This window comes from Nyctereutes procyonoides, unplaced genomic scaffold, assembly GCF_905146905.1.
Source record: "Nyctereutes procyonoides isolate TBG_1078 unplaced genomic scaffold, NYPRO_anot_genome, whole genome shotgun sequence".
In the NCBI taxonomy this organism is placed as follows: Eukaryota; Metazoa; Chordata; class Mammalia; order Carnivora; family Canidae; genus Nyctereutes; species Nyctereutes procyonoides.
In genome coordinates, this window is record NW_026575041.1 from 22,645,953 (window position 1) to 22,660,881 (window position 14,929).

Here is a 14,929-nt window from a genome sequence, read left to right on the forward strand (position 1 = left end):
ACTTTCCTCTCCAGATGAATTAGCTCTTCTACAGTGTGTGGATTGGCAGAAGGGGAGTTTAGCAGGCTGGGAATTGTGTACTTCTTGACAACAGAAGACTTGTTGATGCCTAACTTTTGTGGATATATTTTAAAACGGTTAAATGAAATAACACCATGGAATATCGATTATTCATTATTCTTGGAGAACAGGTTAAGCTCAGGATTGTATATTCTGATTTATAAGGGAACTTGGGAACATTCTGATGCATATGAAATGTTACCTTTTAGAATATATTAAGGCCTATGATATTTTTTGAAATAGAAGGTAGGGGAAGAGATACCTCTAAAAATACATATCTCCAGGGCTGTCACATTTCGTTGCATTTTTTTGAAATATAAAGTGGGCAAGATAAAACTGATAGCAGGAAGACATTCCTAATGAGGAAACATGCAAAGGACAGAAATAGCTAATTTATTTTTATTTTTAAAATTATTTATTTATTTATTTATTTATTTATTTATTTATTTATGAGAGAGAGAGAGAGAGAGAGAGAGAGAGAGGCAGAGACACAGGAGGAGGGAGCAGCAGGCTCCATGCCGGAAGCCTGATGCGGGACCGATCCCGGGACTCCAGGATCATGCCCTGGGCCAAAGGCAGGCGCCAAACCACTGAGTCACCCAGGGATCCCCAGAAATAGCTAATTTAGAGAAGAGTAATCCAAGTGACCAGTAAATATATAATATAGGTGGCTAAAGTTTTCTATCAGTCAGCATAATCGAAATTAAAGTTAATAATGGGCTGTTATTTATTTATTGGGTATTATTCCCAAAAGAGTGGCAAAGAAATAATAGGCGATTGTATTTATTACTGGGGCAGATATGGTGGGGGAAGCAGAGCCCTCCCATATACATCAGTAGCAGAAACCAACTATTACAGCATACCCAAGAAAGCAGTGTGAGCACATCTATTGAATCAAACGTCCATTTCTTGGAATCCTTGTGAATGAAAGTTCAAGTGAGGAAGGATGAAGAAGAAATAAATCCATGATTAGGTGAAAAGTTGAACACATTTTGGTAAATTCAGATTGAAGTGAGAAGTGCTAATTATCCATCAAAATTTATGCTCTCCTTCTTCTGTAGTAATCAAGCCATAGCTAGGATGGGACTGTCTGGCCAGGGGCTTGCAGGGTCCTCTTGCAGCTAGGTGTGGCCTTGTAAATCCGTTCTTGTCAAGGAAATGTGACTGGAAGTCCCGGTCCTGCCAGCTGCAGGGCTGGCCCATCCGCTCTCCTACCTGGGCTTCTTCTCACTCATTTCTCTGGTCCAGGATGGGACTAGCAATGGGACCCCATCTACAGCACCATTAGCAACTTGGACACTATGTATTGAGGATGATCCAGCTACCATCAGCCTGGGCTCCTGAACAACTGAATGGCATAAAGCTGCCAGGGCACGGAGAACAATTGGCTGGAATTATTAGATGAAAGAAAATTTTGAGTTTTTTTTTTCTTTGTTGTTGTTTTGGTCGCTGATGTTTTTTAGGTTGCTTTATCTTTAGCAGTTTAGCCGTTTTCTCTAATGAACAACATGCCACACAATATTATGTAATCTTTGCTAAGAATGAGTTAGAACTATACCAGCTGCGCAAGCCAGCTGAGCAGGAGGGATTTTGTTACATACAAAAAAGTTTCCATATGATCCAGTTTTCGTAAAATAAATGCAGAAATGTACAACCCAGCAGGGCACACAAAGAAGGCTGGAGATTGAGCTAACAATTAACCTACCAACAAACCAAGTTATAGTCATCTAGGCAGGAATGGCCAAGGTGCTATATAATATAGAATCAAAAATGACAATAGCAAGATAACAAGGATAATTCTTTTTCAAATATTATGACTTTAATTTTTACTTGACTTCTGAGTCCATTATGTTCTTTTATGCTATGTCTCCAAATGTTTACTTAGTATCATTACCTAGATATTCTGCATGTACTTCATATATAAAAAGAAGTTGATTCTCTTCCTGGGAAACAACAAACAATAAGCATATTTGAAGCAAGCGTTTTAGAGCACCTACAAAGTGTCAGGCCTTGTGATGTATGTTGGGTGGTACAAAAACTAAAAAAAAAAGCTCCTGCCTCTCAAGAACACATAGTCAAGTGGTAGGGCATCTGGGTGGCACAGTCCTTTAAGTGACCAGCTCTTGGTTTTGGCCCAGGTTGTGATCTCAGGGTCCTAATCTCAGGATCGTGCTCCACGCTCAGTGTGGAGTCTGCTTAGTACTGTCTGTCCCTTTCCCTCAGCCCTGCCCGCCCCTCATAAGTAAATAAATCAATCTAAGAATACATAGTCAAATGAAAGAAGAAAAATAGGTAATTCAAATAAAATTTAATGAAAGCATTGATATGGATATCCACAGAAAAATATAGATTTGAAGAAGTGTCCCTTTACTTGATTTCAGAAGCTAGACTAATTTTTAGGGATAAGTTTCACTGAGCCTGCTGAATCTTTGTGCTTTGGCGACACATTGTCTTACTACCTTATGAGTATTTATCATGTGCTGTTATAGTTAACTCACTTGTTGGGAAGTAAATATCCTGTCTGTTCACTACTCTGTTTTCAGGCAAAGCATCAGACGCACAGTCTTCTGGGGAATGAGAAAGAGTGATGAGATAAACATGGGTCTTGTGCTTGCTAAAGGAAGATTTCAACTTTTAATGTTTGTGGGCCCTGCTCCAGGGTCCTAGGGAAGCTAGACTAACTTTACCAAGGTCCAACGGACTCAGTGAAACCTCAAAGCATGGGCTCTATTTCTGCCCCAAGCACACAGTGTCCATCTGCTTTGTTAAAGAAAATAACCAGAAAGGAGCATTATCAACAGAAAGGTAAGAAAAAGTAAGAAACTTCCTTAGTTTCCACAAGAGTAAAGTCATACAATTCTGCATATACTAGAAACTTAACATAAGGTCTGCAACTTTCTGAAAGGACAAAGGACATTTTGTCTAATAATTTGTAACTTTTTTTAAAGACTTATTTATTTATTTTTATTTATGAGAGAGAGAGAGAGAGAGAGGCAGAGACACAGGAGGAGGAGGAACAGGCTCTATGCAGGGGCCCGACGTGGGACTCGATCCCGGGACTCCAGGATCGTGCCCTGGGCCAAAGGCAGGCGCCAAACCGCTGAGCCACCCAGGGATCCCCTAATTTGTAACTTTTTATGTAAAAAAAAAAAAGTATGTAGCCCTATATCTAATGTCCCCTTACAGGAGCATTCTCTTCTTTGTGAGGATTGTGTTTGGGGTTGGGATAGCTATCCTAACTTGGGTTTGGATAAAACTCTTCTTTTTATTATTATTAATTTTTTTTTTTAGAAATTCTAAAAGGTTTGTTCATTTTACATTGACATCATCAAGGAGCTCAGAGACCTGTGGGAAGTAGAGCTGTGTAATAAAAAGCGTGGGAAAAAAAGTGTTCAGAGAATATTCTTTTCTATTATAACAAATATTCATCAAGAATGGAATACAGTTCACCTGGCTTGTAGTCCAGGGTTGCTTTGTAATGTTTCATGTAGTATAGCTGGGTTTCAGGGCTTCTTTGATCAACACTGATTCTTTGTTTTTGTTTTTTAAAATATTTATTTATTTGAGAGAAAGAGAGTGGGAGCTCACACACAGGAAAGCTGGGGGAGGGGGAGAGGAAGAGTAACTCAAACAGACTCTGCTGAGTGCAGAGCGTGAAGCAGGGCTTGATCTCACGACCCTGAGATCATGACCCGAGCTGAAATCAAGAGTCTGATGCTTAACTGACTGAGCCACCTAGGCCCCTCAACACTGATTCTTTGTATTCAAGTATGTCTTAAGTTTATGGGAGCTGCAGAATCCTGAGGGTGGGAGCCAGGCCCAAGGTGGCTGGTAATTGAGCAGTGTGGGAAGAATCTTCTCTGTAGTACACTGACTAATCCCTTTAAGATGTGCATGGCTCAAACACATAGAACAAAACCACTCACAAAAATTATTATAAACTTATTGACTTTATTTATCCTTCTACTCATATTTCTTGGGTACTGAGTTGAACTTTTCACTTTCAAATACTTTGGAGACTATTCTAACAGAGGCAATACTTGATGGATGGTGTCCTTAAGTGCTTAGTGAAACTTTCCTGGAACTCATATACCATCTTTCTTCTGAATAATGATCCCAGAGAGGAATATTCTTAGAATCATAGAGCTATAAACACTCATAGTGGGAGGTATTTAAAGGTCATCCAATTTAACCACTCACATAATACTTTAGGTCAATGTTTCTGTGATGACATTTCAGGTCTTCCAAAGATAAGCCCCAACCAACTCTCCATGCAGGTCTCATTTTGCTTGTACACTTGCTCTTGGGAAGACCAGAGAGTTAAATGTTCATGTTAAAGTAATTTCTGGCATGTTTGTATGCTCATGGAAGTTACCATCTTACTCATCAGCATAACCATATGACTAAGTGAACAAAGAACTTAATTTGGAATTATATTATTATCTGAAAATTTCACTTTCAAGTGTAAGTAATCATGATATGAAAAAAAACTCCTTAAATATTTTATATTTTGAAATTATCATGAGTCACTGTGGAGTATAGGTGTAAATTTACTATTCTAAGAGAGAAATTTAAAAACTTATAATGGTGAAAGCTGCTAATTTTCTGTGTAAACATTGAATATTAAAATCATATTTTAAATGATATTAAATGATATTAAAATAATCTGATAATTAGGGCAATGGCTTGATTATTATGCAAACACTAAGAGTATATTAGCTAATTTTAGGAAGAATGTTATACCTTTTTTGTTCTCCAAATGTGTATTGAAATGAAGTTTTAAGGCAGAAAAATGGAGATTTATGCATGCAATTATACTTTTTTAAAAAAATATTTTCATTTCAGTGGGGGAGAGACTCTCAAGCAGGCACCCTGGAGTCTGACTCTGGCCTCCATCACAGGCCCCTGAGATCATGAGTTGGACACTAAAGTGACTGAGCCACCCAAATGCCTTGCAGTTGTACTCTTAACTGAAATATTTGGCATTAAACAAAATAACTTTTAATAATTGTATTTAATTTTAAGTTACTTAATATTATTTAAGTTTCAATGATTTACTTAAATCCAATGGTCGATTTGGTTCTTATATTACTTGTAACGTCAGAATTTGATATGGTTGATTACTACTTCTTTGAAATATTATCTTTACTTGGAATGTAGGACATCATACATTCTCCTGTTGATGGATAACCCCCTCCTCCTTTTTTTTTTTAATATTATGAGTAAAGCAAAAGATTTATGGACCTCTGGTACTTTTCAGTAAATACCCAAGAGTAGAATTGCTAAATCATAGGTGCATATATACTTTTATTTAAAAACTTGCTGAACAGTTTCCCAGAGTAGTTGAAATATTTTGAACTCCCACCAGCTATTAAGGAGAGATATGCTTGCCCTATATTTTTTTGTTAATTATTTTAATAGTAGCTATCTTAGTGGGTGTGTAGTAGTACCACATTTTAATGTGTATTTCACTGATGACCTATGATATGGAAAATATTTTCATTTGCATGTCATCTTTTATTTGTATGCTTAGTTTTTTGAGGTACCTCATTTTTAATTGGGTTGTCAGTCTTTTGTTACTGATTTGCAAAATTATACTATTGAATGTATACATTGTGGATATTTTCTCCTAATCTAGCTTGTCTTTTCTTTCTTCTTAATGTCTATTGATGAACAGAAGTTTTAAAATATTTTTAATGTGAAATTTATAATTTTTCTTTTATACAGAGTTCTTTGCATTTGGTTTAATAAATCTTTGCCAACCTTTCCAGCATATTTCTGGATTCTGTTCTGAACCTAGTTAAGGCCTCTGTATAAAGTTCTAGGGTTCTGGCGGGTGAATGCAGAGATCTACTTGTCTTGCAGACACCTAAGGTAAGCCTTGTATGTAGATTCCCTTCCCTATTATACCTGCAACCTACCAATTGGGAATGGTCGGTTTCTTTCCTCTATCTATCCTTGCTCTCCATATATGGGGTCCAGCTTGTGAACCAATAATCATCTATCAAATTGAGGATATTTCCTTTCATTTATAGTTTTCTGAAAGAATGTTTTAATCACAAAGCAGTTCTGGATTTTGAATAATCTTTTTATTGCATTTATTGAGATTATACAGTTCCTTCCCTTGAATTATTGGAACTAATCCCCTATGCCCTGATATGTTATCATTTTTAGTGCACTTTTGGGTTGATTTGCTAATATCTGTTAAATATTTTGACATTTATGTATATGTTGAGTATTGAACTGTCATGTTCTTTGCCTGTAATGTCATTGTTACGTATTGGTTTTAGGGAATTTTTGGTTTCAAAATGTAGAAAAGTGTACCCTCTTTTTCTATTTTCTGAACATGTGCAAATAATATTGGCATTTTTTTCTTTGATGTTTGATAGAATCCACCAGTGAAGCCATTCTGGGCAGGATCATCATTTTTAGGAAGATTTTAAATGATTGATTTAATTTCTTTAACAAAGGAAATGCTATATAGATTGTTTCTTCTTGTTTTTGTTTTGATAAATTGTGTGTTTCAGGGTACTTTTCAGTTTAACCTATATTGCCAAATTTATTGGTCTCAAGGTTTAATTATATTTCCTTGGTATATTTTTAATGTCTATAAGATCTGCATTAATGTACTATTTTGTGATCTTGATATTACAGTTTGTGTTTTCTTTCTTTTTTTGTGTGTGCTCAGAATTGCTAGGAATTTATAATTCTTATCTTTTCAGAAAGCCAAATTTTATTCTTTGTTTATTCTTTATTTTATTTATATTCTTTATTTGTTTATTCTTTGTTTATTTCCTTATTTTTTGTTTTCTATTTTATTGATCTGTATCCTTTATGATTTTATCTATTTTTATTTTATTATCATTATCATTTTATTTTTTCTATTTACCTTAGGTTACTTTGTATTTTATCGCTTCTTAAGACAAAAGCTTGCATCTTTGATTTTAGATTTTTCTAATATAAACATTTAAAGCAGTGAATTTCCCTTTTATTTAAGGATTTTATTTATGTATTCATGAGAGACACACACAGAGAGAGAGAGAGGCAGAGACACAGGCAGAGGGAGAAGCAGGCTCCATGCAGGGAGCCCAATGTGGGACTCCATTCGGGGTCTCCAGGATCACACCCTGGGCTGAAGGCGGCGCTAATCCGCTGAGCCACTTGGGCTGCCCGTGAATTTCCCTTTTAGCACACCATTAGTGCATTTCATAAAATTTGACACAGCGTGTTTCTTTTACTCATTTCAAAATATTTTCTAACTTTACTTGTGGTTTCTTCATTGACCTCTAGCTTATTAGGAAGTGTATACTCAATGCCAAATATTTGGAAATTTCCTAGATTCATTATTGCTGTTGAGTTCTAATTAAACTCTTTTATGGTCAAACAACATACTTTATAATTTCAATACTTTGAGAATTTTTGAGGCTTATTTTATGACTTATCACGTGTTCTATCGTGGTGATATTCTATGTGTGCTTGAGAAGATTTTGTTTCTTGCCACTGCTGGTGGTGTTACATTATAATTTGTTTAAGGCAAGTTGGTTGATAATGTTATTTAAATTTTTCTTTATATTTGTATTGATTGTTTGGCTTAATTTTTATATCAATGATTGATAGAGGGATGTTAAAGTCTCTGACCATAGGTATGGATCTTTTTCTTCCTTTAATTTTGTTAATTTTTGTTTCACTTACTTTGGTGCTCTGTTTTAGTTTCTTATACATTAAGAATTGTTGTTTTCTTGATAAATTACTTTGGGAAATTTGGGAAATTTTTTTTGTACTGAAGTCTCTTTTGATACTAATCAAGTCCTACTGGTTTTCTTTTAATTAATGTTTTTATAGTATATATATTTCCATCAGCTTTCTTTTAACCCATTTGTATCTTCACATTTAAAGTATGTAGGTAGGGACCGCTGGATGGCTCAGCAGTTTAGTGCCTGCCTTCAGCCCAGGGTATGGTCCTGGAGTCCTGGGATTGAGTCTCACATCGGGCTCCCTGCATGGAGCCTGCTTCTCTCTCTGCCTCTGTGTGTGTGTGTGTGTCTCTCATGAATACATAAATAAAATCTTTAAAAAAAGTATGTAGATAATACCCACTTGGATTTAACAAAAAATCCATTCTGAAAATCTTTGCCTTCTAATGAGTGTTTATAATATTAAAATTTAATATACCTATTGATGGAGCTGGGTTTAAGTCTATCACCTTTTTTAGTTTCTATTTGTCATATTCCTTTTTTTTAAAGATTTTATTTATTTATTCATGAGAGACAGAGAGAGAGGCAGAGACATAGGCAGAGGGAGTAGCAGGCTCCCCACGGAGAGCCTAAGGTGGGACTCTATCCCAGGACCCCAAGATTATGACCTGAGCTGAAGGCAGATGCTCAACCACTGAGTCACTCAGGTGCCCCACTCTCCTTTTTTTTTTTTCTTCTCATTTCAGTTTTTATTTACCTTTATCAATCATCCCTCTGGGACTGTTTCATATGCTCCATGGTTATGGCCCATGTTGGGATTGTGCATATCTTAGACCAGTCACTGAAACACTGGTCAACAAAGTCCCAATTTTGGAAGGAAGACATTTTTGCCCTTATGGTTCAATCAAACCTGTATGCTGTGACAATGGTCAGCTTTTTGCAGTCCTCCTTCACCAGTAGGACCCCTATTATTTTTGGTAAGAAGTAGGATTTTTTTGGTGGGCATGAAAAAGGAGGGGACAGTGCTGAGGTTCCCATGAATGCAGAGCATGTCATTTGTCCAGGGGGTGCGCGATTAGGGATGCATTTTGTATTTGACCCCACAGCAATTTGGGATGAGCTGCTTTGCAGCCACTATGTTTTCAAATTTGTCCTCATTAAATTTAGTAAACCCCACTTCTTAGAAATGTGGATCTTCTGGTAGCCAAGGAACTGGAGCTTGGCCCTGTATAAGGACTCAATCACATGCTTCTTATTCTGCAACTTGGTATGGAGGGATATGATAACTTGGCCAATGTGGACCCTGGCCACTGTGCCCTGGGGCTTTCCAAAGGCACCTGGCATACCTGTCTGGAGCCCCTCAGCCCTAGCACTGGACAACATCTTGGTGATACAGATGACGTGGAAGAGTTGGAGCTGCACACAGATGTGAAAACCATCTTTGCCACGGTTATTCTCCATGTTTTCATTGGCACAAATACAGGTGGGCTCCAGGGCTTCAGAGGAGAGCTGCTCATACTCATGTAATACCATGTGGCCGCATAGTGGGAACTCATCCACTTTTGCCTTCTTCTGTCCCATGTCAAAGATGCAGATCTTGGCTTCAGGGACATCTCTGCAGAAGTGAGAATTTGGATACAGCTTGTTCTCACAGTATTGGTAACACCAGGCAGGGTGGTGGCCCATGGTGACACACCAAAAGAAAAAAAGTAGGACCCCTATTTTAAGGAATGATTTTGGCTCTAGGACCCTACCATGTGGGAATACTTTCAGTTCCAATACTCTTCAGGAGTTAAATTCCATTGCCTACTTTCATATAGGAAGCCTAGAAGGCTGTGTGTTTTCGTTGCTTTGGCCTGTAGACTTTGAAGAAATATTAATCTCCTAGACAGCCATTCAGTGAGAGGCAATGGGAGGGGACAATTCTCTATGGTCTTCTGTGTTTCTGGATGTCTTACACAGTGAATTACTAGATACCCCTTTTTCTGAACTATGTCTTCAAGGATATTTATATAGTTAACAGCTATACAAATTGCTATCTAAGGGACGTCTGGGTAGTTCAGTGGTTGAGCGGCTGCCTTCGGCTCAGTATGTGGTCTTGGAGTCCCGGGATCGAGTCCCACATCCGGCTCCCTGTGGGGAGCCTGCTTCCTCCCTCTGCGTATGTCTCTGCCTCTCTCTCTCTCTGTCATGAATAAATAAATGGAATCTTAAAAAAAACACCCCCCCAAAATTGTTGCCTAATATCAGCTCAATTTAGATAGAGAATTCATGGATTCTCCTTGATTAAATTTTTCAAGGACTTTACACTTAAAAGGGAACTCTAATGCTCCAGGCTTTCACAGGTCCCACAGGATGATAGAGATAAAACAATTTCCTTAGGGACTGCTAGGTTTATGTAGTCTGGAATTATTCTCAAAGGCATATACTGCTGTTATTTGGCCTGGGTGGCGGACTTCTTGCCAGGTCATCCATGCGAACATTTTGGTTTCTTTTGAGCATGATCTTCAGTGGAAGTAAGGTCTGCAGGCACCATTAAAACACATTATTTACTCAAAGTGGGCATACTGGTTGCCTAAGATTTCTCTTATATTCCCTCTACTCCCTGAAACGCCTGTACCTGGCAGATAGTCTCAACATAAAGTGTTTTAGTGGACATCGGGATTTTCTTGTCAACATCCATTCCATGCCTCCTTCACCATGGAAGATCTGTGTAGTTTGTTTGGGGTCAGACTAAGCTACTTCTCATTTCCTAACCTTGGTCTTCTCCTAAACACACAATTGAAATTTCTGAGTTAGAGAGGAGTCATGATGAGATTTCAAAACAATGTACACATTAAAAAATTATAAGTCTTGGGCAATGTCAATTTGCTTCCTCTACTTCAGCTGCAACTTATCAGATCTCTTTGTTTTGATATCTCTAGAGACTCAGAATTTGAAGAAAGGCTGTCTTTCTCTCTCTTTTCTACATTTTATTGTGATAAAGACTTCAGAATTGCCTCTTGTGTGCAGCTGTCTCTTATTTAAAAAGTTTGCTTGATGTTGATATTATTTTTCTACCTCTAGTTCAGCAATAATTTCATAGGAACATTAGTTGTCAATTCTCCATTCTCACTCTTTGACACCCCTCCCTCCAACATTGACTTCTTGGTGATGACAGGTGCCATGAAGGTGATATGTTATTTCTTTTTTGCTCTCACCTTACTCACAACAGTCATTGAATTTGTTTTAGATGAAACTGGGGCTGGCTCTGCAAGCAATTAAGTTGTCTTAGGCAAACAAAAGCAGTGACTGGAATTTCCACACGGCACAGAGTTTCTCATTTATTGCATCGGGGTTTGAGAAAAATCTCAAAGCATTATGAAATGAATTTTACAGAGCTGGCAGGAATTCAATGTTATATAGAAAATGCTGAGTGAAGTAAGTCAATCGGAGAAGGACAAACAGTGTATGTTCTCACTTATTTGGGGAATATGAATAATAGTGAAGGGGAATATAAGGGAAGGGAGAAGAAATGTGTGGGAGATATCAGAAAGGGACACAGAACATAAAGACTTCTAACTCTGGGAAATGAACTAGGGGTGGTGGAAGGGGAGGAGGGCGGGGGGTGGGGGTGAATGGGTGACGGGCACGGAGGGGGACACTTGACGGGATGAGCACTGGGTGTTATTCTGTATGTTGGTAAATTGAACACCAATAAAAATTAATTTATAAAAAAAAAAAAAAAGAAAATCAAGTAGGGTAGACTACTGCGAAATCAAAAATAAATAATTGTAATAGAAAATTATATGGTGGAATCGGGAAAGAGAAATAAAAACAAGAGCAAATAAGGCCTTTCAGGAGTGATAAAAAAAGGGGAGAATATCAAGATGACAACTGTATTTTCTAAATACAGATTCTCCTTAGGATAGCAATTTGGTCACTGAGGGCAGTCAGGATTCAGCATTCCAATTATAAAAAAGTATTTTATTTTAATTCCTCCAGGGTACTTTTTGTTTCCTTACAATAATATGTTAGGAACATAATTTTAGGAGGAATTTGCTCTCAATTTATAGTTTTACATTCTGTGGCGAATCCCCTCAACGATGTTAATGCACTGGTACTGATTAGCCTGAAACAGTGTCTTTCAGAGTTGATAGTTTACACTCAGGAAACTGATGTGCAGAGAAGATGGTGCACACCTAGAAGATATATCAACCTAACCACTTTACATGTTCTGACCCTGATACTAAATGATAACTGGTTTGCTTAAGAGACAACTCTGTAGTCATTTTTGTCAATTTCCTGAATGATGACAAACATATAAATTGCACCTGTTCTTATTTATTGATACTGGCAGAAGAATAAATGTCAGTTTGTACCAAAAAAAATATTCAAACAGGTCTCCCTTGTATCCCCCCGAAGTTCACCCGAAGATCTCATTACATAATGATTATAAATACATATTTCAGGTTTGATGACCTTGAAGGAAGTCTCGGTAATATGAGCTAGCAGGAGGAGGGGTGCCCAACAAATAGACATTATGAGGAGATTTATAGGCACTTAGGGAAGAGGATTCTTGGCACTTTTTAGACAAATTGTCAAATAGAACCAAGAAACAGCAAAACTGCAGGTAGTAAATAATGTGTTCAAAATTTAACATTCCATAAAGGAGAAAAGGAGTATTGTAATGGGTCACAAAAGGAGGAGTAAGATTGGAGGAAAATTAAATTGCAGTAGAATATAAAAGGATTGGGAAATGTGGGACTGCAATCTCCATCCTTATTCGGTATGGATATTTTATGGTATGGGACTCATTTTGTATTTTTAAAGAGCAGTTTCCTCTCTCCTGAAAGTATTTATTTTAGAGAATTAGAATTTAAATCATTATTGAAATAATAATAAAATTGGAGCTATAACAAGGTCTGCCTGATGATGTAGGAATCCTGAGTTGACCCCAGGTGAGAATAAACCTGAGAGATCACAGTAAGTAGGAAAGTTTCTGCAAATCAGTCAAGGACAGGCCTGCAGAATAATTTAGCAGGCCCAGGGAAAGGATTTAGAGCCAGAATATTCAGGTTGGAGTGAACGCTCTGCTATTTACTTTCTGCATTATATTCACTTTAGAAAAATACATTAACATACCAGAGTCTCAGTGGCATTGTGCATCAGTGTGATAACATATTGCCTCTCCTACCTCTCAGGATTACTGATAAAATCAATTTTTCATCCCTACCAGGACTACAGTTCATTGATCCTAGTTTGTTTGTTTCTTTCTTTCTTTCACTTTCTTTCTTCTTTTTCTCTCTCTCTTTTTCTCCTTTCTTTTACCGTCTCTTATTCTCCTGCTATCCTTTCATCCTTCCTTATTCCGAATAGAGTCTGTGGCCTGTTGTTATGATGACTCTCTTTTTATGTTCTCAGCAGCTCTGCTCCTTTTGCTTCTTCCAATTTGTTTGGCAAAAGCACGTCTGCCAGTATCAATAAATAATTCCTTGATTCAGGTTAAATCTAACCCTACATACTTTGCACCTGCATTTGTGAGAACTGAATATAGCTGGCAAAACATAAAATCATGCGAAGTGATCTCACTTTAAATTCATGACCACTCATTTCAAGTAGGCCTTTATGCTTCCATGATGATCATATTGAAAACAAATATTTATTATGATAACCATATTGGATTTTAATTTTATTTCTTGTGTTTTTTTTTCTGGTTTGATTTTAGTATTAAGATTAACTTAACATGATTAAGTTAATCTTAATCTTAATTAAGATTAAGTTAACATCATAGAATGCTAACTTCAAAAAATAATGTTCTTTCATTTTCTACAGTCTAAGAATTTCTCTATCATGGAAATCATTTGTTCTTTAATATTTGGTCGAATTAAAAAATATATATTTGGTAGAATTTATCTGTGAAACTGGGTTTAGTGAGAAGTCCGTGTGTGTGTGTGGGTGCGTGTGTGTAGACTTTCATTCAATTCAAATTTGAAAATGATTATAGAGCCTTCCAAATTTTTAATTTCTTTTTGAATTCAGTTTCATAAGTAACATTTTTCTAGGAAGCAATGAATTTTAGTTGTATCTTTATATGAGTGTGCATAGTATTCTTATTTTTTTAATACCTATAATCAATCAGTAAATGTCCCTTATTTGGTTTCTATATTATTTAATTTTACCTTATTTTTTCATGGTCAGTTTTTCCAAATTTAAGTATTTCATGTATCTTCAAAAATTTGATACTAACATTGCTCTCCAATACCTAAAAAAATATTTCTTTGGGTGGCGCAGCGGTTTGGCGCCTGCCTTTGGCCCAGGGCGCGATCCTGGAGACCCGGGATTGAATCCCACATCGGGCTCCCGGTGCATGGAGCCTGCTTCTCCCTCTGCCTGTGTCTCTGCCTCTCTCTCTCTCTGTGACTATCATAAATAAATAAAAATTAAAAAAAAATATTTCTTTCAAAAATTAAATTTTGCTTTTATCTCTTATTTCCTTAACTTTTTCTGTTATTTTTTTTTTATAATTTAAGCCTAATGTTTGGCTCTCTAATTTTTCATCTTTCATTTTCATTTCCTAACAGACATAACTAAAGTTATAAATATTACTCTAAGTGTGACTTTGGCTATATACCACTAAATTTAATATGTATCATATTTGGTACAATTTAGTTACAGGCACTTTAAGATTTATGTTATGATTTAATCTTTAATCCATGAATTTTTAAGGAGTGCATCAAGTTAATTTCTCTACACATGGTTTCTTAAAAGTTACTTCTTTTCAGAATTTCTAACTTAACCACATCTTTATCAGAGGACATGGACTGTTTGATGCTAATTCTTTGATATATGTTGATCTCAAGTTTGATGACAAAAGATGTGGTCACTTCTGAAATATTCTTGTGTGCCTGAAAGAAAATAATCTCTCTGTTGGGAACAGGGTTCTACATATGTTTGTGAATCCAGTTTATTAATCATGTTCATTTTTTTGGTCAGCTTATTATATCAGTTCCTGAGAAAAATATGTAAAAATCTCCCATTTTCAAAGTGAATTTGTCAATATTTTTATGTTCTTCTGTTAATAGTGGTTTATAATTTTTTTTAAGGATTCTATTTACTTACTTGAGAGGGAGAAAAAGAGAGAGCATGAGTGGGAGAGGAACAGAGGGAGAGGGACAAGCAGACTCCATGCTGAG

At 36.6% G+C, this 14,929-nt stretch overlaps 1 pseudogene; it reads right to left on the reverse strand.

The window, feature by feature from the left end:
* Window positions 1-8,806: 8,806 nt before the first annotated feature.
* Window positions 8,807-9,440, reverse strand: LOC129506538 (60S ribosomal protein L10-like; annotated as a pseudogene).
* Window positions 9,441-14,929: the final 5,489 nt, after the last annotated feature.